A 25,140-nucleotide genomic window follows, 5' to 3' on the forward strand; every position below is an offset into this window, starting at 1 on the left:
GAGATGAAAAAGCCATATCCTTCACCCACTTCTACACAGTATCTCTTAAGTACATTCATCAAAATTAGCAAGACTAGAGAAATGCTTCATTAGTATTGAGACTGAACCTACAATAATGCAGGGAAACCAAGGTTTTAAAATACCTTTGTGTCTCCTAGATGATATCAGCAGAAGCTAACATATGTACTCAGACCAAATTTATACAATTTTTTAATAAAATTATGTCCATCCTAATGCAGAACAGACATAAAATGCAGAGTCAAGGGCAGCTCTCTTTTGTCTTAACCTCTTGGTTTTCCCGTTGGCATTGAGGCTGACCTGGTAAAAGCCCAACTATAGATGTCCAACTCATTTGCAGGAGCCTGGGAGTGCGCCCCGGAAGGCTAGCATTTCACAAAGACTGCTGAGGCTGACATTTTGAATTTCATGCCATAGAATTCTGATGAGCAATTTTTTCTTTGAGAAGTTGTTGATTAAATATCTGCATCAGCATATGTATGAGAATGACATGACCTATCAGTTCATGAGAATCTACAGGAATATCTGCAATTAGGAAATCCACGTCACTGCAGAAGGACTGGTGACTGTCACCACATTGCCGTGTTGATGACTCTCATCCAATGACCATCCACTTAAAACTGATTTCTTTCAGGCCACGTAATATTCACTTGACTTAAGAGGAGAAAATGTTGAGAAATTGGAGGGTCGGCATTATCTGAGGCGGTTCTGTGAGGTGGGTGACAGGATCCTTCTCTGGTATATGTGAAATGCTTTGCAGGAAAACCATCCCAAAGCAAAGCCAACGAATTTATAATGAATTTTTAATTTCACTTTTGGGAACATTCCTGCCAGAAACCATGGTTTAATATCAAGACTCACAGTCTTGAGGGGTATCATGAAAAGAAGATTTATCCCTATTTAATTACTAAAAGAGTTTTAGCTGAACACTGAGCAGAAAATAATACCAGTGATCCATGGTGGGCTGAAGCAGCAGGAGAGGCTGGCAAATGAGGGAAATTTTTTATGCTCAGGAGATAATGGTAAAAGATTTTGGGGATTCACTCCGGAACCCTAAGTCATTACAATTGTAGTGGACAGATTACTTTCTATTGTTTATATTCCTCCAGGCCTTTTCTTTGAAAAATTCTAACCACCAGATACCTGTTCAAAATTCACTACTCGGTGCTGGTGCTGCATCTTGCCTATTTTCTCAGGTGTTGGGGAGGCAGAGTGAGGTGGTTTTGCCCTGGAGAACCACCAGTGTCCTTAAGTTAAGGAAAACCTAAGCAAATTAGCCAGACCCTTTCTCTAAATATATATAGGCAACAGAAGGTGAGGATGGCTCGCGGAATCCGTGATCCCAGGAATAATGTTTTCAGGCAAAACAAAGATTCTCATACAATATTCAAACTTCCACTGGTTACTTTTGCAGCATTCCCCTAAAGATCTTTTATTTATTTATTTTTATTGTAAACAAATGGGATACATGTTGTTTCTGTGTGTACATGGAGTAACAGCATACCACTTGCATATTCATACATTTACATAGATAATGATGTTTGATTCTTTCCATTATTTTTTTCTTCCCCCCCACCCCTCCCACCTCTCTTTTCCCTCTATACAGTCCCTCCTTCCTCCTTTCTTGCCCCCCTCCCACCCACCATTACGTGTCATCATCCGCTTATTAGTGAGAACATTCCTCTTTTGGATTTTTGAGACTGGCTTATCTCACTTAATATGATATTCTCCAATTTTATCCATTTGCCTGCAAATGCCATAATTTTATGGCATTTTAAAGCTGAGTAATATTCCATTGTATATATATACACCACAGTTTATCCATTCATCAATTGAAGGGCATATAGGTTGGTTCCACAATCTGGCTATTGTGAATTGAGCCACTATGAACATTGATGTGGCTGTATCTCTGTAGTATGCTGATTTTAAGTCCTTTGGGTATAGGCCAAGGAGTGGGAGAGCTGGGTCAAATGGTAGGTCCATTCCAAGTTTTCTAAGGAATCTCCACACTGCTTTCCAGAGTGGCTGCACTAATTTGCAGCCCCACCAGCAATGTATGAGTGTACCTTTTTCCCCACATCCTCACCAACACCTGTTGTTGCTTGTATTCTTGATAATCGCCATTCTAATTGGGGTGAGATGGAACCTTAGGGTGGTTTTGATTTGCATTTCTCTTATTACTAGAGATGTTGAACATTTTTCCATATGTCTGTTGATTGCTTGTACATCTTCTGTGAAGTGTCTGTTCATTTCCTTAGCCCATTTGTTGATTGGGTTATTTGTATTCTTGGTGTAGAGTTTTGTGAGTTCTTTATGGATTCTGGAAATTAGTGCTCTATCTGAAGTATGAGTGGCAAAGATATTCTCCCACTCTGTTCCCCTAAAGATTTACTATGGTGAGATTAGTTGCAAAATGTTATATTGTTTGAACTCTCAGTCATTCACTTCCATTCAAAATCTTTGTACACATGGACTTTTTCTAACTTTAAGAAATACCTTACTTGGTTACCTGTGCTCCAGGGACCTGAGAGCAAAAGACACGTGAGCAACAATATGAAAGTGGAAGTGCTGTCGCTTGGCATACTGGGTTTCAGGAGTGCAGGGGTTTAATCTCCCATGGGAGAATGCATTTTGTTACTCTCCTCAGGGCTTCTTTCTGGGCCTTGGGCAACAAGGGTTTGAAGAGTGGCTTACCTGAAATCGTGGCTGTACAGAGATACTCTCTGATGTCACAGAAAGCAGGATGAGAGCATGATGACTTCATGGTTCCCATGGCAACCAGAGATGTTTCCAGTGCAGCCCTCTTCCGATCAGTATTCAAGACAAGCACCTGCGCAGCTGTGAGGTAAGTGGGAAGATGTAGGGAGTGAGTATCAGGCATCTGTGGTTTTCAAGAAATGCGATCGCACCACCTTCACAAAGGAGAAGTGGTGCCAGAAAGTGTTGGTGGCAAGTTCCCATGTTCCCTTGCTCCATCCAGCTCCATGCAGGAAAATGGGCAGACCCCACAGACAGCTGATGGCCCACACTACCCTCCAGGTATGGTAGGTCCCACTGTTTGGTTTGGTAGCAACAGTCACGTTGGTCGCCTGGCCACCTGGATCCTGCTGCATGCAATCAGCACACGCCAGGTGTAGTGGCCCAGGGAGGGATGAAGAAGTATGAAAGGGGGTGTGGAAACCCACCTGAGCACTGGCCACACTGGCATTGCACTCCAAACCCACTCCTCCAAGTCTGGGCTCACCTGGGATTTGCTGAGTCTGAAAACTGACCTAGGGCGCTTCCAATGACACAGCATGATGGCTTTGACAGCTCAGGGCTCGAGAGCATAAGATGCAGCTGGGTGGGTCAGTGGGCGATCGAGTTGGGAAACAGCACACCAACTCCGGTGAGATGCCTCTTCTTTCCTAGAATGCACAAAGAGAAGACAGCTGGAAACTGTGAAGTTTGACTTCTAAGTTGAGGTGGGTGACTGCTGCAATTCCTAATGAGTAGAGGAGTGAGGCCATCACCTAGAATGTGTGCTGGAAGCCAGGAAACTGCTAGCAAGCGAGGAGAGTTGATTTTTTTCTCACTCCACCTGCCAGGCCCCATCTACTTTGCTGCTGCCTTGCAACAAGTCTGCACTCAGAAATTTTCTTAGTATGAATTTCCAAGAACCCCATCAACTCAAATTTAGATGCAGAAATTCCTGGTCAAGCTCTTTCACATTAGAGTTCCTTCTCTGACACGAATACTGCCTGAATGGCACAAAGCACTCTGGGGCACTGCCAATGGTCTACAGTCTGCAGGACTGTGTCATAGACAAGGTACGACAATTCTCAAAAACAGTGAAATTGATGGATGGAGAAGAGTCTGATGATGATGTCATGAGTAGTTTAGAACCACATAATATCAGTTTTATAAATACATGGCAGTGAAGTAGGACTTTACAAATGTCGAAATTTGAATATTCAAAAAGCGAATAGTGAAGGGCAATTTGGGGGCAGTAAAAGCAGAAGGGGGTTTGATATGAAAGCCAAACTCGGTGAAGAGACACTAAAAAGTTTTTCAAGATTAATGATCTCAAAAAAAATTCTGGGACTTTTCTTCAGCTTCCAAATACTATATAAATACAGCAGGAAGTATTTGCAAGATCATTCTGTAAGCAACGATAATTACTAACAGTTGTTCAACTTGCAAAGGCATCGATGCCCTTGTGAATTCTTGGGTCTTTTCTATTTCAGGAAAAGGAACCCTGATTACACATTTGTTGATTTTGCTATTCTGGCACATGATCTATTAGGAAAAGCATTCCATACATAACAGCACCTACACCCAAGGAATTGAATTTAAACAACTAAAATTTGGATATGCTGTTGCCGCCCGCAGCAACAATTCCGCAGATATTTGTTACCTCCTGCAGCAACAATTGCGTGGGTATTTATCAGAGGTGGACTGGAAATAAACTACTTCTATTCCTGTGCTGCTGCTTCCTTCCTTGCTTGCTTATTCTCTAGCTTATAGAGGAAGAGAAGCTTACTTGATTTTAGAGGAAGAAAGGCTTTGAGAGGAAGATAGGCTTTGCTTATAGAGGAAGTTTTAGAGAAAGACAGGCTTCTATGCTTATCAGAGATCTGTTTCTTCTTAGAGTTCTGCTGCCTCTTCTTAGAGGTGCGTCCTGCATCCTGTGAACTAAAGGTGCATACTAGAGGTGCATGCTAAAGGTGCTGTCTATCTGAGGTGCTTCTTAGTGATGCGTCCCACGTACTGCGGTCTGTGACCTGCAACCTAGAGGTGTGTTCTCAGTTCTCAGCCCAGTGATCTGCCATCTGCCTTCTGCCTGCTGCCTCCTGCTTGCTGCTTGCTGCTGCTTCCCCTTGCCTTCCCCCTACTGCCCGCTTATATTCCCTCCAGGAGGCGGAGGGCAGGGCCACGCCAGTTAAGTGAAGATCAGGCGAGGAGCCAGCTGCCCTATCATGGCAAGGTCAAAACGAGCAGGCCCAAGCAGGAGCACTCGGGAACACCTGTGCACACGTTGTGTGCGTGGACTCATTTGAACATAGCCAATGATAAAGCACCCGATTGTGTTTATGTTAACCGACCTCCTCACCACCAATGTAATCAAAACAACTTCTGGCTGGCTGCCAGGCGCCATCTTGGCGTAGTCTGCATGGCATAACCCCCAACAATATGCCACCATGAATGATGTCTCTCTAACTACAGAGTACACCACAACATCAATAATTTTTTTAAAACTCTATTAAAATGCAAAAATGAAGGTTCAATATGGGAGAAACCTGAATTTCAAAAGTATAAAATTTTAAAGAATAAATATGTGATGGAATTCACTGCAGAAGAGTATATCCTAAAGCATTTCCAAATTTCAAAATCATTTTTTCTTGTAATTGCTTATATCCACCACAAGCATGCCATATATCTAATATCTCCAATATCACTTTTTCAATGTAAGTTCTTTCAAATAGATTTCTTTAGTCAGTATTTTTCCTACAAAGAACAATCAAATAATTACCAGAATCATGGTAAAGATGAGAAAACCAAGTTTTTCACCCAATTCTACACAGCATCTCTTAAGAACATTCATCAAAATTAATAATGTCTGTAACAATGTTTTATTAATGTTGAGACTGGGTCTACAATGATACAGGAAACCAGGTTTTAAATACCCACTGTCTCCTGAATGACATCAGCAGAAGTTAGATATGTATTCAGTCCCAATTCATACAATAATATCCCAATGCAAAGAACAAAAGACTGAGAACGTGTAGGACCAAGTACAGATCCCTTTTATCTTCACATCTGGTTTTTCCAGTTGATTTTGAGGTTGCCTTGGAACACTCCCAGATGTAGAAGTCCAGATCATTTGCTGAGAGACTAGGAGTGTTACCAGAGGCTAGTACTTTGCAAACACTAATGCAGTTGATATTTTGAATCTCATGCCATTAAAATCTGATGAGCATTTTCTTCTTCAAGAACTTGCCAAATAAATATCCACATCAGCCTATTCATGAGAATGATATAAACTATCAGTTCCTGAGAATTGTCAAATACAGAAATATTTAAGGAATCCAGATCCCTGGGGAAGGACTGGTGACTGCAACAACAGGTCCAAACTGAAAACTCTCATTAGAAAGACCTTCCACTTAAAACTGGCACTTTTCAAACCACGTTGTACTCACTTGATTTAGCAGAGGAGAAGTGTTGAGAGGTTGGAGGGTTGGTGTCATCTGAGGGGGCTTTGTAAGATTGGAAACTGGATCCTCTTCAGTCTGACTATGTGAAATGCTTTGCAGGAATACCATCCCAAGGAAATGACAACCAATTTCTAACCAACTTTTAATTCACTTTAGAGAACAATCCTGCAAGAAACCTTGGTTTCCTAATATGAGTCACAGTCCTTGCAGGTATCATGAGAGAAAGATCTTTCCCTGTTTAAGAATGAGCACAGTTGTAGCTGAACACTGAGAAGACAATTATACCAGTGATCCACGGTGCTCTGGGACAGGAGGAAAGGCAGGCACATGAGGGAAACACTGTATGCCCAGGTGATTATTATAAAAGTAGATTTTTGTGATCATTCACACTTGAAACCCAAGCAATTACAATTGCAATCTTCTCATTCCATTCTATTCTCCTTTTTCATCCAGGTCTTTGAAAAATTCTAACCAGCAGATATCATTGCAAAGTGCATAGCAAAGTGCAGGTGTTGGATCTTGCCTACCATCTTAGGTTTGGGGGAGTCAGAGAAAGGTGGTTCTCCAGGGCAAAGCCAGTTTCCTTAAGTTAGGGAATGCCTAATGGAATTAGCCAGACCCATTCTCTAAATATAAATAGGCAAAGGGAAGTGGTGATGGCTAATGGGGTCTGTGATCCCAGGAACAATATTTTCAGGTAAAACAAAAAACCTCATCAAATATTTTACTGGTTATTTTCACAACATTCCTCTCAACATTTACTACAGCAAGTTTAGTTGCACAAAGTCATATCCTTTTAACTCTCAGTCTTTCACTTCCTTCAGAATCGCTCTCCATGGGATTATTTCTGACTATCAGAAATGGCTAACTAGTATACCCGTGCTCCTGTGACACGAGAGCAAAGGAAACGTCAGCGACAGTATTAAAGAGGAAGTGTTGGCTTCTGGCATGTTGGGCTTGAAGGGTGCAGAAGATTCTGTCTCCCATAGAAGAATGCACAGCATTTCTCTCTCCAGGGCTTGTTTCTGGGCCCTGGGCACCAAGGGTTTTGATGGGTGGCTTCCCTGATATCCTAGCTGCACTACAGATACTGCCTGATGTCACAGAAAGGCACAATGAGAAGATGATGACATCATGGTTCCCACGGCAACCAGAGACACTTCCAGTTGAGGCCTCTTCAGTCCGAGATTCAAGGCAAGCAGTGGCTCAGCTGTGACGGTAAGAGGGTAGATGAAGGGAGTCAGTCTCAGGGTCCTGCTCTTGAAATGGGACCCCACCTTCTTTACCCAGGAGAAGAGGTTCTACGTCGCTGGCTCTTTGCAGTTCCAAAATCCATGGATATTTGTCACTGCCTACAGCAACAACTTGCACGGGTCTTATGGGTGGTGGAGTGGAAACTGAGGCACTTCTATCTTTCTCTTTAGTGCACTGCTTTCTTGCTTGTTTGTTTATAGAGGATAGAGGAAATGAGGCTTACTTGCTTTGAGAGGAGAGAGAGAGAGAGACTTTGCTTATCAGAGAGAGAGACTTTGAAAGACAGGCTTTGCTTAGAGCTTAGAGGAAGAGACTTGCTACACCTTAAGTCCTGCATCCTGTGAACTAAGGGTACGTCCACCCAAGGTGCCCTAGTGATGCGTCTCAGTTCTCCGTTCCGCGATCTGCCTTCCGCCGCTGCCCCTACTCGCTGCTGTGTTCTTTCTTCTGGCTTTTCTGCTAATGGCTGCTGTTACATGTGTCCCTACTAGCTACTGCCGCATGTTTTTCCCTCTGGCTGCTGCCACCATCTAGCTGCTTTTCTGCTAATGGCTGCTGTGTCACGCTGTCTCACTCCGCCTACGCTTATATCACCTCCAGGAGGCGGAGAGCAGGGCCACGCCTCTTACGCAAAGATTAGGCAAAGATTAGGCGAGATGCTCGGATCAGGCAATTAGTGCTGGAGAACACATGTGCATACATTGTGTGCGTGGACGAGAAAATCACCTGAGTGTGCTTATGTCAATTAACCTCCTCGCTGCCGATGTGATCAACGTGGCACAGCCCCCAACAGTTCTAGAATGTGTTGTCCTCCTGGCCCCATGTGCTTTTGATCGGTTCATCTCCACCCAGGAGAAGGGACCCATTCCATGAAGACTGGCGGCCCAAACTCCCCCTAGGCACAGCAGGTGGTGCTGTTTTGGTTTGACAGCAGCAGTCATCTTGGTTGCATCGCCACCTCAATCCTGCTGCGTGCAATGAACCCACACCAGTCTAGTCGCCAGGGGAGGATGGAGGTTTCCTAGGGCTGTGGAGCACCCAGCTAACACTGGCCCCAGTGGCATTGCACTCCAAACACTCTCTTCCATGTCTGGGCTCCCCAGGTGTTGGCGAGACCAGAAACTGACCCGGGACCCTAGAAGACAGACAGACAGATTGCTTTTTACTACAGGACAGGGGAGCATGCAGTGCAGCTCAGTGCAGTATGTGATGACAAAATTGGCCAACATCACAACAAATCTGGTGGGATAACCCTCTGTTCCCAGAATGCAAAAAAAAAAAAAAAAAAAAATCAGAAGACAGCTGGAACCTGGGAAGTTTGAATTCTAAGTGATGGTGGGTGGCTGCTGTGGTCCCTAATGAGGAGAGGAGTGAGTCAATCACTTTGCATGTGTGAAGGAGGCCAGGAAATCACTAGCAAGCAGGGAGGGATGTTCTGTGCTCACTCCACTTGCCAGACTCCCTTTTGGTGCTGCCAAAAAATCAGACTGTATTCAGAATGCTCTTGATAATGATTTTCCACGGGGCCCTTCCACTCCGCTGTGTGTGCAGAGGTGATTGGCCATTCTCTCCTCAGAAGAGGGCTTATCCTCTTGTCCTGACTGCTGCCTGTCTGGCACAAGACCCTCTGGAACAATGCCAAGAGTCCTTCACCTGCCACTGGAGGATGCAGACTACAGGCCATTGTCACAACATTGTCACAGCAATGCTCCAAAGAAGGGAAACTGATGGATGAAACAAGTGCCTTTTGATGGTGGGATGAACGCAGTTCAAAACGGCACAGTATCAGCTTTCAACATGTGTCTTGCTGAAAAGAGAAATGGTAAGAATTGTGAATGCTGATTTCAAAAAGGGGAAAATAAAGGAAATCTTGGGGCCAGGCAGCAACATGGTTTTTGAGATAAAAACAACTTGAGTGAAGAGACACTAAAAAAAATAATTGTCATTATTAATGATCTCCCAATAATTCTAGGACATTTCTTCAGCTTCAAAATACTGTACAAGTACAGTAGAAAGTAATTTCAAGATCACTCTGTAAGTAATGACAATTACTTACAATAATTCAACTTGCAGAAGACAACAATTCCTTGCAAATTCTTGGATCTTTCCTGTAGTATTCAAAGGAAACCTGTTTACACATATGCTGATTTTGTTTTTCTGGCACATGATCTATAAAGGCGTTCCTTACACCACAGCACCTACACCCAAGCATTTAAATTTAAACAAGTACAAACCTGGATATTCTTCAAAGGAACAAAGACTCTAGAAATACAGAGTACAAAACAACATCAGGAATTAAAAAAAAAAAAATATATATATATATATATATATATATATATGCTAAAATGAAAAAGTGAGAACAAATACGGGCAAACCCTGAACATCAAAAGCAGAAAATTTTTAAAAATAACAAAATATGTGATTTTACTTACTGTGCAAAAGAAGCAGATCCTAAATCATTTCCAAAATTCAAAATCTTTTTTCCTTATAATTGCTTATATTCACAAGAATGTCATAAAACTAATTTCTCTGATTTATTCACTCAGTGTGATATCTTTCATTTGTTACCATAAAAACACAAAGAAATAATTCCCAGAGCCATGATAAACAGAACACCACATCCTTCACAAAATTCTACACAACTTTCCTTAAGAACATCCATCAAAATTACAAACATCTATAAAAACTCTTCATTAGTATTGAGGAAAGACCTCCAATGATAACAGGTAAACCAGGATTAAATACCCACTCTGCCTCCTGAATAATATCAGCAGAAACTAAAGGTCGTATTCAGTCCCAGTTCATACAATTCTATAATAAAACAGTATCTATCAAAATGCAAACCAAAAGGGACTGAGAAAATGCAGGGCCTAAGGCAGATCCCATTTGTCTTCACCTCTCAGTTTTCCAGTTTGCATTGAGGTTGACATGGAAAACTCCCAGAAATAGAAGTCCACTTCATTTACAGAGAGCCTGGGTGTGTACCCCAGAGTCTACGACTTCAAAAACAATACAGAAGTTGACATTTTGAATGTCATGCCATTGAACATGGGTGAGCATTTTCTTCTTCAAGAACTTGCTGATTAAATATACCCATCAGCATATTCATGTGAATGATATAACCTAAAAGATCCTGAGAATTGTCTCATCTACAGGAATAACTACTCTAAGAAATCCAGGTCACCGGGGAAGCACCACTGACTGCCACCCAGCGCCATGCTGAATACTCTCATTGGGATGAGCTTCCACGTAAACTGGTCCTTTTCAAACCATGTTCTAGTCAGTGATTTAACAGGAGGGAAGGAAAATCTTCACCAATTGGAGGGTTGGCTTTAACTGAAGAGGCTCTCTAGGATAGGTGACTGGATGCTCTTTAGGTCTGACTCTGTGAAATGCTTTTCAAGAAAACCATCCCAAGGCAAAGCATACCAATTTCTAGTGAATTTTTAATTTCATTTTGTGAACAATCCTGAAAAAACCTTGGTTGCATATCAAGACCCACAATCCTGAACGGTTCAATCCTGATTCAAAAAGGAAAATGATTGTATCTGAACGATATGCAGACAGTTATCCCAGTGGTCCATGGTGACCTGGAGAAGGAGGAGAGGCAGACGTGGGAAACGTTATACGACGTGGTCATTGATGTAAGAGGAGACTTTCTGGATCATTCACAACTGAACCCAAGCTATTATAATTGCAATCTATTCTTTCCTTTTTTCACTCTTGCTATTCCTCCTGGCATTTTTCTTTGGAAAATTCTCACCAGGGGATATCTGTGTTAAATGCACGACACAGTAGAGATAATGGATCTTGCCTATAATCTCAGGTACCGGGTAGACTGAGTAAATTGTTTATTCAAGGCAAAGACAATTTTCCTTAAATAGGGAATGCCTAAACAGCTTAGCCAGACCCTGTCTGTAACTATAAATTGGCAAAGGGAAGAGGTGATGGCTCACCGGGTCTGTGATCCCACACAAAGTATTTGCTTGCAGAACAAAAAAATCCTCATCCAATTTTCAAATTTCTACTATTATGTTTGCAGCAATTCATCACAAGTTTCATTAAAGATAGATTAGTTGCAGAAAGTCATATCCATTTAACTCTGTGTTTCATTTCCTTTCAAAATCCTTCTACCCAGGTTTTGATTTTCTCTGAGAAATACCTAACTTGGTTTCCATTTCTCCTGTGACATAGAGCAAAAGACATGAAAGCAAGAACATTCAAAATGGTAGGAACGGGCATCTGGCATGTTGGGTTTAAAGGGTGGGGAGGTTCCAGGGTACCATAGGAAAATGCACTTGTTCCTGTCCCCAGGGCCTATTTTCTAGCTTTGGCCAACATGAGTTTTGATGAGTGGCTTCCCTGACATCCTGCTTGCACTACAGAAACTGCCTGATGTCACAGAAATGCCAAATGACAGCGCCATGATATCACTGTTCCCATGGAAATCAGAGAAGTTTCTGGTCCAGGCCAATTCAGATCAAGAATCAAGACAAGTGTCTGCTCAGCTGTGATGTAGGAGAAAAGAAAAAGGCAGTGATTCCCAGGGGCCTGCTTTTTCAAGAAATGTGATCCTACCACCTTCAGCCAGGGGAGGATGGGCCAGGGTTTTGGGGAGCCGTCCCGCGGGGCTTTGATCTATCCAGCTCTCCAGGACAAGGGAGACCACTAAAGCCCGAGAGCCAGCAATACTCTCCAGGACCCCTAGGTGGCAATGTTGTCGTTTGGCCCTACCAAGTATCATGCCCACCTGCCACTCAGATCTTGCTGCAGGCAATTAGACACAAGTAGGTCTGGTGAGCCAGGGAGGAACAGAGTGGTGATAGAGGTCCTGTGGGACACCCAGCTTAGTACCAGCCCAAGCGGAATTGACTGTCAAACCCACTCCTCCAGGTCTGGGATCTCTGGGCATATGCTGAAACAGGAAAAAGAACTAGGGCCATACAAACCACAGAGTAATGGCTGTTGACAGCCCAGGGCAGGTGAACATACAGTGCAGCTCTGTGGGTTACGAGATGAATGAACTGTGAACTATCACAACAAATTTGTTGGAATGCCCAAAACAATGAAACGCTACTGTGTGGTTTTGGAGATTAGGTATGGTGTAAAGAGACACGTTTGGATATCAAGTTGACAAGGGGTGGACTTGTAATGGTCAATTTCAGTTGTCAATTTGATTGGATTAAAATATTTCCAAGATATTGAGGCTTCTGGGTGTGTCAAAGAGGGAAAGTCTAGGAATTACTGGAATGTAGGCTAGTGCACTGAAGTGGAGGCTCTCCACAAGCCGGGGCAACACTGCCCAGTAGGATGGTGGCTTTGATGAAATAAGAGTGGGAGGAACGATGAATCAGAGGCAGTCGCGAGCTGAAGTCATCTCGAACAGGCTTTTGATTGCTGCTTTGATCGTCTGAGGATATTGGACTCAAATTTCTTCACTCTTCCAAAGTGGACTCTGCCAGTGGTTCTCCAGGGAGCTTCCAGAACCCTGGCCTTGGATTAGGGTAGCACTGTTGATCGCTCTTGTTCTGGGGCTTCCACCTCTTGGACTGCACACATACTGGTCCTTCCAGCTCTCCAGCCTGCAGACAGCCATTGTGGACTATCCAGCTTCTGGTCATGTAAGCCAATCTAAGAAATCTCTTTTCTATAATCGTATGTTCTGTTGATTCTTTTCCTCTGGAGAACCCTGACTAATATAGTCTCTGTAGTTTATAGAGGCTCATCAGGTAATAGGGGCTAAGGTGATTTGGGTCACTAAAGTCATAGAGGCTACTCAAGTCATTTGTACTACTCAAACAATAAAGGATACATAGGTCATGCATGCTTCGATGTTCATAGAAGCTACTGAAGCACATAGGCTATGTGGATCTCAAAGGCTACTGAACTCTCAGAATGCACAAAGGTCTTTTAAATACTAAGTCCATAAAGGATAAGTAGATCAATCAAGACTATTCAGTCCATGTAGTATGCAGAGGTGATAGTGCCTACCAGGATCATAAGCAGCAGCACAGGCTGTAGAGACCATGCATGTCATAGAACTATCCAGATCATAGAGAATACTAAGGCAATAGTGACCACATGGTTCAGAGTACACTAAGGGAGTAAATTCTTCAAAAGTAATACTGACTACAGAGGTGATTTATTTAGATCATAAAGGCTATGAGGTTTATAGAGACTGTGCAGGCCATAGAGGCTAATAAGTCATGCACTGTAAGCAGGCCACATGGAGTAGTCATGTCCTACATGTTTCCTACATGTCTGCATGCATACAGGATATGGAAGTCATAGTGACCACAGAAGCTCTGCGAGTCATCGCAGACAGGTAGGCAATGGTTGCTGCATGGGTCATGGAGGCCTAGTCATGGAAACCACTCAGGGCATATGGGCTATGTAGATCAAAGAGGTGAAGATCTTTTCAGTCTGTAGAAGTCATTGCCATAGCTCTAAGGCCACAGAGATGACACAAGGCAAAGAGACTAAACAGGTCATAGAGGTACAAATATCATAGAGGCTACACATGCCGTAGGGCATATGGAGGCCATGGAAGACACATATTTCATAAGATCTTATACAGGTCATAGAAGTTACAGTGGCCATTGTGGCTGTGCAGATCATGGAGAATGTGCAGGACCATGAGAGAGGCTATGCATGTCAATAAAATTATGAAGGTCATGAAGGCTACTTAGACTACAGAGCCTACATAGTTGATTGGGGCTCCATAAATCATGAAGGACACAAAGCTCATAGAACCTACTCAGGTCATGAGAAAGTGATTCCATAATGAAGTCTAAAAATGACATTGAGTATTTGTGAAATAGAGGCTATGCAGTTCATAAAGACTACACAAGTCACAGTCCACTCAGTCCTGAGTGTCTTCTCACAACATAGATAGTACAAAAGCAATGAGGTTACTCAGATGAAACATGCTACACAGGGCATAGAAAACACTCAGGTCATAAAGGATCTGTAGATAAAAGAGGTTATGAAGTTTATAGAGGCTGCTCAAGCCAAAGAGGCTACACATACCATTGGGGCTATCAGGTCATAGAGGCTATGCAGGTCATAGTGGCAACACAAGTCATGAAGGATTTGCAGATCATCAGGGCTGCTAAGGATATTTTGACTAACGAGGCCACAGAGGCTACAGAAGTTATTTCATCTATTCAGGCCATAAAGGTTATGTAGGTCATAGTGTCTATAGTAGTGATAGAAGCTACCCAGATGATAAAGGATATGTGGGTCAGAGAGGTTACTCAGAGGCAGATGCCACTCATTGTATAGATTTTATTTTGGTCATAAAGTCTGCACAGACTACAGAGTCTACATAGCCCACAGAGGCTACTTAGGTTACACAGAGTATATACGCCATGGAAGCTACTCGTCCTGTACGGCCTATACAGGCACTATGACATACACACATCATAGAGGCTATAAAGATCATGGGAGAAGTTAAGGTCACTTAGGCCACTAAGAACATAAACATTACACAGATCAGTTAAGATGTTCCAACCATAAATATAATGCAGGTACTGCAGGTTACCCTGATCATACAGGCTTTATGTCACAAAGGCTAAGATGGATTAGTTTCTACTCAGTTGATAGAAACTACACAGTTCATAGAAGCAAATCAGTTCATAATGGTCATAAAGGCCAAAGTGGGTTCTTAGAACAAATAGACTACTAAGGCCATAGAGATTACTTGTGCCATAGAAATGCCAGAAGTCGCAGATGCTACGCAGTTCACAGAGGCTCTGAAGGTGACATAGATCATAGGAGCAGCCCAAGCCATGGAGATATGCAGACCATGGAAGAAATACAGGCTGTAAATGCCACACTGGTCACAGATGATGCACAGGCAACAGAAGCTATACAAGTCTAGAGACTACGAGGTAAGAGTGGTTATTCTGGTTGTAGGGGTTACCCCCAGATTCTAAGCACAAAGAGGGTACACAGGCAAAAAAGACTTCTCAGGTCATCGATGCTACATGATTCATAGGCGCCCTTAGGTCATATAAACTACTTAAGTCATAGTGTACACAAAAATCATGGAAGATATGCAGTAAATGGATGTTATGCCAGCCATATTGACCATTGATACCAGACAATATATAACAGTATTAGAGGTTGTGCCAGTCATGTTTGCTACACATATCATACAATACATGTCATTCATAAAGCATACTCAGTTCCAAGAGGTTACTTGGGTTTTAGGAGTTATTCCAGTCTAAGAGGCCTTTTAGATCAAAGAGACTACTGTGGTCATACAGACTATGTAGGCTATAGAGGCTACTCAGGACACGCAGGCTACACAGGCCATAGAGCCTACCAAGTTTTAGAGATTTTAAAGTCTTGAAAAGTTATGCTGGTGAGAGAGGCATCAGTCCAGAGTCTATGGATGTCATAGAGGCTACCCAGTAGTAGATTCTACTCCAGCCATAAGATTTATGCAGGTCATAGGGGCTACTAGGTCATAGAGTCTACGGAGTTTATGGAAAATACTCTGGACATAATGTCTATTCATTTAGGCAATTTGTGTTACAGATACTACACAGGTCATAGAGACTCTGCAGGATGTAGATGCTACTCAGGCATAAAGGATTTTCCAGTTATAGGGGTTTCTCAGGTTATAGAGGTCATGCCTATTGTAAAGTTTATAATACTAACAGAAGATTCTCAGTTCCATAGAACTGTACCCATGTGTATTACTCAGGTCATATACAAGACTCAGGGGCTACTCAGGCAATCGAGACTTTGTAGGTCGTAGAAACTAAGCAGGTCAGAGAGGTTAAGCAGATCATAGATGCAACACAGTGTGTAGAATCTACTCAAGACCTAGAGGTTACACATGTCAAAGTGCTACTCAGATAATAAAAGCTCAACAGGTCAAAGACCCTCTTAGGACATTAAGATTACTCAGGACATATAGGCTATGCCAGTCCCCAAGGCTACACAGATCATAGAGGCTACTCAGTCACAGGGGCAGTGCAAGTCTTAGTGGCTGTTAGGTCATAGAGGCTACTAGGTTCCCTAGGATTTCCAATTCATAAAGGAAGTTCTTTGTAGCAGAACAGATTATAAAGCCTACCCAGGCTATAGAACCTACACAAGCTTTACAAACCAGAAGATATCTAAACAATTCAAGTCATAGAAATCATGCAGGACATACAGTTAGTAGTAGAGGCTTTGCTCGTCATAGAATCTCAGGGATCATGGGGTTAAGATGGGCAATCTTCTCTGATCATAAATGCTATGCAGGTCATAGATTTTTTTCTGGTCATAGTGGCTGCTAGGTCACAGAATCAACTCAGAACATTTAAGCTATCCAAGAATATTCAGAAGTTAAATGATTATCTTATTAGAGCTTTAACAGAATCATGGATCTTAATATGGATTAAGAGATAACTGTAGAAAGGTAGAATGCACCTGGAAATTGTGGGTGATTGGGAGGTGTGCCTTAAAGTTTATATTTTTTCTCTGGTGAGTAGGTCTCTCTGTTTTCTTGTGGTCATGGCCTGGGATTATTTCTTGTGACACAGTGCCTTCAACTGTGCACACAAATATAAGTGGAGTACTTCCACCCTGAAAGAAGCAAAGTAGACTTTCCCTAAAAAAAAAAAAAAAAAAAAAAAAGGAGAAATGCATGTCCATTCACATGATTATGACAATATTATTGGACAAAAGCTTGATCACTTCATACCACCCTTGATTTTTGGTAAAACTTGTGCATCAGTGAATTTCATAACACAAATATTTTCACCTATGTGAAGCACTTTGAAATGGAAACAGAAACGCCTGCTCCTTGCCATTTCATAAGTTTCCCAGGTGTCTGCATGCTGCCACTCAAACTTTTCCCCCAAAGATCAAGAATCCCATTCGTGCCCTCCACTGTTGGGCTATGGAGTCAGACAGAAATGAAACTTCCAACAACTGCACTGTGGAAGCGAAATCCCACGACCCTTGTTGATTTTTGTTTCTTAGAAACAAAATGCTGATGTTGATCCACAGAGATGGGAAGGAGCTACGATCTTTAGGCACCAGGATCCTGTTGTGCTTGGATTCCTTGTAGGGTACACACCGCACAGTGGGTAGAGGCATTGAGAGAATTCTAGATCTTGATTGGCAGATTCATGTTACGTGGAGGCTATCTCTGAAAATCAGTCATGAAAATCTTCCTGCAGTGCAGAGTGGACACATGGCCAAGAGAGGACTTGACTTTTACACTCTCACTTTGGGACTCAGGTCATGGTATAGTTGCATGTCATCTGTTGTCCCTTACCTTCATATGCTCAGTCACCTGTGTGTTTGTGCATTAAAGACACATGAATCTAACATTAGAATTTCTCAGGAGGTACAATTGTGTATGGACACACACAACTGATCATACCCCCAAAAGTACATGCAAGAATGATTCCTGGAGAAAATGTTGAGAAATTATGGAGGCTCTCAGAGTAACAATGACTTCTTCTACGTCATCAACAAGACCAGAAGGAGGGGACGAATCTGAATCAGTCTTTATCTCCTCAAACCAAGAAAAATGAACTCATGGAGTTCTATCCCTCAGTATGTTGGTGTAACGTGTCCATTTGTGCGTGAGTCATGGGAAGAAGGGACCACCCCTCAAGGGAGCATTGTAACCGTCTTTTGTGCGAAATGACTCAGGTAAGGAGTCATCAAGGAGTGACATCCCTTCCTTGGCGATGGATCCCGCAGAACTCAGAAACCTAGTAGCTGAACACCCATGATCCAGATGCAGTCCCAGTCTCTTCTCTTGATTTGAGACAGCAGGACCAATGCCATGAGTTGCTATCGTCTACTCATCTGTGGATGTTCGGTTCTGAGAAAAGCACTCGGTAGTCACCTTTCCTCAATGTTGAGGGACTGGCTGAGGGCTGGGTTCTGACAACTCTGGGGTTTTTGACAAGGGGAACAGAGTTGAGACAGAACAGGTCATTGCCTGTGAGCATAGTTTATCCCCCCTCTAAGATTTCCCTTTGGGTGGCTCAGTGATACAACTCAGCGACAGAGCACTTGCCTAGAATGTGTGAGTCACTGGGTTCAACACTAGGCACCACCTATAAGTAAACGAATAAAATAAAGAACTATCAACTGCTAAAAATCAGATTCTTTTAAAAATTCCCCTTTGGGCATCTTTAGAACCTCAACACAAATGCGTGTGTGTGTGTGTGTGTGTGTGTGTGTGTGTGTGTTGGTATGTGTTAGTGTCTCGTATCCCCTGTTATTATGAATGGAAAATATCTGTTCTGTCTTCACTTGACCATATGCCTACTGTTTCAATGTTAAAATGTACCTTTTGATCATGCAAACCAGGAAGATGACAGAAGTTCATCGGGGGTGTGTTCTCTCGAGTGGAGAGCTTCACCGCATTCATCCTGCAGAAGGTTGTGGATTGCCTTGTGCCTGCCCAGAAGAAAGAAATCACCTCTGTACCCGTTAATTTTAGTATTCCTATTGAAATTTGACCAGTACCTAGAAAGTGACGGAGATGTTCTGTATAAGGTTTTTACATTGTCCGACCCCTGAGATGTGGCCATCCTCTGGTTTGGTTTCGGAAATGCTGAGCATCACATTGAACCTCAGTTCCATGAAATATAGGCTGTTGGAGGAAACTCTGACTGATCATTTAGTAAGCCAAGTAACACGAACCGCAGGAGACGTTGCCTCAAGCCTGGTCCTGTGAGTAGGCCGCCACGGGCTCTGGTCCACCCTGCGGACAAGTCCCATCCCCTGTGAGGAAGCGCTCTGCCCTAAGCGTCACTGCTCTGAAACCTCATAAGCTTGAGCCCAGGACCTTGGCTTGTGAGGGAAGCACTACCAACTGAGCTACATCGCCAGTCATTTAATTTTTACTTCTATATTCTCTTCTCCCTCACAATCATCACATCTTATATCATTTCTGTTCTCTCCCAGTCAACCATTCAAAATTATAGACGCTTTTGCAAACTTAACAGTTTTTACTGTGGGCAATAACTGACCACATCATTTCTGTTTATCGTGTCAATTAGTATTGTAGATGTCATAGTAGGACCTATTTGTCTTAATGCTGTATATTCTTTGCATTGGTTGTTGTTATTATTTGTATCCCCCTAAGCTGTGAGTTACTGGAAACCTTCAGGGACACTACAAGTCCACAGAGTAGAAAACTTGCTACCTCAGATCCATATTGGTAGATGGGTAGACTCACAAATAACATGAAAAATCAAGAGAACAAATCACCCCAAACAAACCAAGATACTTCAATAACAGATTCTAACAACACAATGGTGGAAAAAATGTCAGAGAAGGAATTTAGAATGTACATAGTCAATCTGATCTGTGAAGTAAAGGATGATGCAGGGAATGAAATCAGAAAGAGAATACAGGAAGTGAAAAGTCACTTCAATAAAGAGGCAGAGGTTATAAAATGAATAAAGTGGAAATCCTTGAAATGAAGAAATCAATAAACCAAATTAAGAATTCAATGGAAAGCATCACCAACAGACTAGACCACTTGGAAGACAGTTTCAGGCAGTGAAGACAAAATATTTAATCTTGAAAACAAAGTTTACCATGGGGAAAAGATGTTAAGAGACCATGAACAGAACTTCCAAGAAACATGGGATAATCTGAAAAGACCAAATTTCAAATTTATCAGGATATATGAAGGCTCAGAGATACAAATGAAAGGAATGCACAATCTTTTCAATGAAATATATCAGAAAATTTTCCAAACCTAAAGAATGAAATGGAAAATCAAATACAGGAGGCTTACAGGACCCAAATATACAAAATTACAACAGACCCACACCAAGGTACATTATTATGAAAATGCCTAACATAACAAATAAGGATAGAATTTTAAAGAATATCAGAGAAAAACGGCAGGTAACATTTAGAGGGAAACCAATTTGGATCTCAGCAGATTTCTCAGCCCAGACCTCAGAGCTAGAAGGACATAGAATAATGTATACTTCTCACTGCATGTCCCTTGAGGGTGAGGGAAAGGGTTCCTGTAGAAGGGATGTGTTGACTGTGAAATAATACTAAGAAATTTATTTACCAGAAAAAAATGACATGAGATAGAATTATCTTTGAAGCAGGGGCATGACCAATTGAGCCATCCATAAGGGACTGGCTCTAACAAAGGAAGGAGTCCATGCTTGATTTATTTATAGTGGTACAGATCAAGAGGACCAGAAGGAGCTTCTTCCATCAAAAAAAGTCAAGCGGGCTGGGGCGATAGCTCAGCTGGTAGAGTGCTTGGCTTGCAAGCACAAGGCCCTGAGTTCCCTCCCCAGTACCGGAAGAAAAAAAAAAGTCAAGCATCTTCAAGCAAAAACAATCAAAGCAAGCCATTTGGGTCTCGTGAGTCATTCCCACATCCAGGGCCTGCATTCAAACTTCTGTGGTGAACCAATTGCAGGGTCACCACATGCTTCAGGCAATCTCAAACAATTTTCCATCATTGTGAGTTCCTGAAAGCCAGATTTCCCTAATAATCCAACGAAGTTTGATTTTTTTGCAGGCCATGGGTGGTGCCCCACAGCATACCAAGCTCTGAAAGAAAATGGATGCCAGCCGAGAATACTGTGCCCAGCAAAATTGAACTTCAGAATCGATGATGAAATAAAAACCTTCCATGATAAACAAAAGTTAAAAAAATTCACAACTAGAAAGCCTACATTACAAAACATTCTCAAAAAAGTATTCCATGCAAAAGAAGTGAAAAATAAAAGTGAAAACCAGTAAAGAGAGGTACTACACTAAGACTAGCCAATCAAAGGAGAAACTAATTCAAAGTAAAAACCAGAAATAAATCAAAGAGACAGGGAAAAAAATCATTTCTCAATAATAACATTTAATGGAGATGGCCTAAACTCATCAGTTAAAAAAACACAGACTGACAGATTGGATTAAAAAATAAGACTCAGCAATATGCTGTCTTCAAGAGGCTCACCTCCTAGGCAAAGACATACACAGGCTGAAGGTGAAAAGGATGGCAAAAAACATATAATTCACATGGATCTCATAAATAAGCAGAGGTTTCTATCCTCAAATCAGATAAAGTGGGCTTCAAGCCAAAGTTAATCAGAAAGGAGAGAAGGACATTACGTGCTGCTTAAGGGAGCAACACATCAACAAGACATAACAGTCGTAACTATTCATGCCCCAAACAATGGAGCATCTGCATACATCAAACCAACGCTTCTCAGCTTCAAGAACCAAATAGACCAATAATACTGGGTAACTTTAACTTGCCTCTGTCACCACTGGATAGATCTTCCAAACAAAAGTTAAAGAAACTACAGAACTAAAAAGCAGAGTTGATAACCTAGTCTTCACAGACACATACGGAACATTCCATCCATCAACGACGGTACACTTTCTTCTCAGCAGCACCTGGGTCCTTCTTTAATGCAGACCATGAGCTATCACACATGTTGGCATGCAGTCGTAATGTCACCTTGATATACTTTCAGCTTCTGTAGGGTTGTTCTGATAGCTGCCTTTCCACTGATGCTGATTCTTGTGTTCTGCTGTCTTTCTCGATCAGACTGATTTGATTCTATCGACTCCTAGCTCTGTTTTTATTTCATGTGTCCCTACTCCTACTGTTATTTTTCCTTCCTACTACCTGATCTGAAAATGACTTGTTGACCTAGCTTAAGTCATCAATGTTCATCTGAGTACTGTTCATCCCAGAGATTCTTGTGTTTCAAGCTTTTATCATCACTTAGTTCAAAGCACTTTTTATTCGCTTTTCTCGTGCTTTCCTCTGACCTGTGAGATATTTATGAATATAGCATTTAAGATGTGGGGATGGGGTTCTACACGTCTTAAGGTGATTGATTTCCAATGTAATAAATTACACAGGAAACACAATCTGCATGATTTCAAATTTTTTAAAAATGTAATGGAAATGTTTTAAATATTAATTGCATGGGATACATATGTGTCAAAACATGCCAAAACTGACCACGTCACATAATTCAAATATGTGTATTTTATCATACTTCAATTTTGCCTCGTATAACTAAACATTAAGGAAAACAAGTAATGGGGTGTACTGGGGCCTCACCCTGAGGCGAGGCTCAGGGCCCTCTCCCTCAGTGCTCCTCATTCCTCCCCACCAGGTTCCCCAGAACGCACCCTGGGTCGCTGTGTTAAGATGATGAGGGTCACGGCCTGAGCAGCGGGCACTTCTGTAGAGTGAGCCTGGATGGACTGGTGACGGAGAGAGTGGGGCTCTCGGCCAGGCTTCCCTCAGCCCTTAGGCCCGGGACAGGGCTCTCTTCTCACCCTCCCCACCTTTACCTCATCTCTTGCTGGTCCATCCAGAAACTTCAGAAGCACCTCCCTGGGGTTGCTCTTAGGATAAGGGAGCTATAGCCCTGTCTGTGGGCTGATCCACCATGTCCCAGAGCCAAAGCTCTATTGGTTTGGTCCTGAGGAGAAGACTTCTGTCCTCCCCTGAAGGAGGCAGGACAGGCATCAAAGATGGAGCCTGAGGCACCACCCCTGCTGGCCACACCCAGCATAGGATGCGGCTTGCTACTCAGAGGTGGTGCAACTCCTGGCCCTCCTGGTGAATCTCTCAGCTCCTTCCTCTGTCCTCAGAAGTCACTGAATAACAACTTTAATTAGGTGCTCTGTTTATCTGTGGCATCACCAGAAGTACACTCTCAGGAGAGGAGAAAAGGGCGTCCAGGAGACCACCTCCCTGAGACCCCAGCCCTGTAGTACACCAGACCAGGCCAGCAGAGCCATGGCCATGTGCAGCTGCAGGGAGCCCTGGACACTTCACTCATGCACCCAAGGGTACAAGGCCAGCACAGGCTACCACAGAGGCCTCAGGAAGTGTAGTCTTTGAAACAGAGTGGACATAGCCAGGGACTGCCCCATTTTAGGATCACAGGTTTTAGGAAGTTAAGTCCTAGTTCACAGTGGCCTTGGTCAAGATCAGGAGAACCTGTGCTCATACCAAGCCCGGCAGTGGCCTCTTGCCTCTTGTTCAGCTGCGGGCTGAACCCCCCTGCCTTGCATTTTAGATAATTCAGTCTGTCCCTCCTGCCCAGTTTTCACTGGGGCTGCTTCTGGGAGATTTGAGCTACACATTCATTCAGAATTCCCAGGGATTCTGGACACATGGCGAGGGTTGTTCTTCCCACATAGCCCTTGCCATGGTAGACCACAGGAGCTGTGTGCCACCTGCTGGTCCAGGAACCCTGGAGGACCCTGGTGTGGGGTCTGGTGTTCTGCCCATGCAGCCCTCACCCCAGAAGCCTATGGGGGCTACAGGTAGCAGATTCACCCTCACACCCCCCAGGATTCTGGGTGTGTGATTCAGTGCTCTGCAATGCAGCCTACTACAGAGGTCTCCAGGAGCTGCAGGCCACACAGTCATCCAAGCACTCTCAGGGATTCTGGGCAGTGCAGTCTGATGCTCGGTCCATGCAGCCCTCGCCACAGCAGCAAGTCCTGGGAGCTGTGGGCGCCAAAGGTGATGGACGTTGTAGTCTGGTGCTACATTGGTGAAGCCCACACCACAGTGACTCCTTGGAGCTTTGAGCCCCAGGAATTCTGAGTATCATAGCCCATTCTACCTGGGCATCCCTAGTGCAGAGCCTCTGAGAGCTCAGGCCACTGAATATTCTGGATGCTGCAGCCCATCCTACCTGGGTCGACCTCACCATTAAGCCTCCTGGGATCTGTAGTTACAAGCTTGCCTGGGCAACCCTGAGGAGTCTGGGTAGTCAATACAAAGCTCGCCCAGGCCTCCTTTAACAGAAAGGTGTCTGGGAGCTGCAGGCCCCAAGGGATTCTGGGTAACGCGGTCTGTCCTTTAGCCGGCACAGCCTTCACCAAGCAGGCCTCTGGGAGTTGCAGGCCACACAGGCACTTGGGCACCTTCAAGACTTCTGGGCAGTGTGGTTCAGTTCTCTACCCTGCAGCCCTCGCCACTGAGGACCCCGGGAGCTGCAGTCTCCTTAGTTTTCTAGGTAAAGCAGTACAGTGTTTTGCCTGCATGCCCCCGCTGGGACTGCCACGAGAACGGCAGACCCCACGCTTACCCTGGAGTCACAGACCTCCCTCTGGGGGACTCCGGGAGCTGCAGGCTGCACATTCACCAGGGTATCCCCAGGAACTGTGGGTAGTGTAGTCTGAACTTCGGCATGTATGGGCTTCATTGCTGTCACAGGCTGCACACTCACCTGGACAACAACACCTCCAAAATCCTGGACAGTGAGTCACGTTCTCTGCCCTGTAGTATCACCACAGAGGACCCTGGGAGCTGCAGTCCTGAGGATTCTGAGTAATGCGTGTTGTGTTTTGCCTGTTCACCAAGAGGATCTTGGGAGCTCTATCCCCCAAGGGTTGCCCAATTTTTGCCCACTCACCACAGAGGATAGCTGCAGCCTTCGATGACTCTGGATAATATAGTTTAGTCTTTTGCCTGCATAGCCCTGCTGGGTGGCCCACGGAGTTTTAGAGCCCAGGCTTTCCCTGGTGCCCTGAAGATTCTAGCTAGTGTGCTCTGCCATCACAGCCCTCACCACAGAAACCGGCGGAGTTATGGGCTCAGGGTTCAGGCTAAACCCCCGGGATTTAACCCTGAAGTCACTCTGCCCTTGCAGCCCTCACCCCAGAGGCTCCTGGGAACCACAGGCACCAG

The 25,140-nt window shown here is 43.5% G+C and overlaps 1 long non-coding RNA gene across 1 annotated transcript; it reads right to left on the minus strand.

Moving 5' to 3' along the window:
* Positions 1-2,732: 2,732 nt before the first annotated feature.
* Positions 2,733-23,258, minus strand: LOC306669086. Its single transcript, XR_013766022.1, has 3 exons — positions 22,782-23,258; positions 3,263-3,425; positions 2,733-2,856 (listed from the first exon to the last, which is right to left on the minus strand). It is a non-coding gene; the product is annotated as an uncharacterized lncRNA (long non-coding RNA).
* Between the last annotated feature and the right edge of the window lie 1,882 nt (positions 23,259-25,140).

This window comes from Sciurus vulgaris (genome assembly GCF_902686455.1).
Source record: "Sciurus vulgaris genome assembly, chromosome: 9".
Taxonomy (NCBI): domain Eukaryota; kingdom Metazoa; phylum Chordata; class Mammalia; order Rodentia; family Sciuridae; genus Sciurus; species Sciurus vulgaris.